The sequence below is a fragment of the Dipodomys merriami genome, unplaced genomic scaffold (assembly GCF_024711535.1).
Source record: "Dipodomys merriami isolate MVZ:Mamm:240054 unplaced genomic scaffold, mDipMer1.0.p SCAF_32, whole genome shotgun sequence".
In the NCBI taxonomy this organism is placed as follows: domain Eukaryota; kingdom Metazoa; phylum Chordata; class Mammalia; order Rodentia; family Heteromyidae; genus Dipodomys; species Dipodomys merriami.
This window is the reverse complement of record NW_027204715.1, coordinates 475,059-475,404: the sequence shown is the minus strand read 5'-3', so window position 1 is coordinate 475,404 and position 346 is coordinate 475,059.

The window sequence follows — 346 nt, the reverse complement described above, 5'->3', positions numbered from 1 at the left end:
CGCCCCGCCTCGGCCTCGGGGCGGTCCCGGCCGAGGACCCCCGCCGCTCCAGCGCCGCCCGCGGCGCGGAAGGCGACGGCCGGGCTGGAGCCGCCTTTTAAGGCAGCGCGCGCCGGGAACCTCCCGTGCTGGGGCCAGGCGGGGCCGTGCTGCGCGCGAGAGGGGCGGGACGGAGTCGAGGTCAGGCTGACGATTGGGCGGGCCCGGGAGGGAGGCGGGGCTTGGACAGCTCAGCGCTCAGGGACTGGGCGGGGCTTGGGCGGGCCCGGGGCGGGGCTTGGGCGGGCCCGGGGCGGGGCTTGGGCGGGCCCGGGGCGGGGCTTGGGCGGGCCCGGGGCGGGTCCCT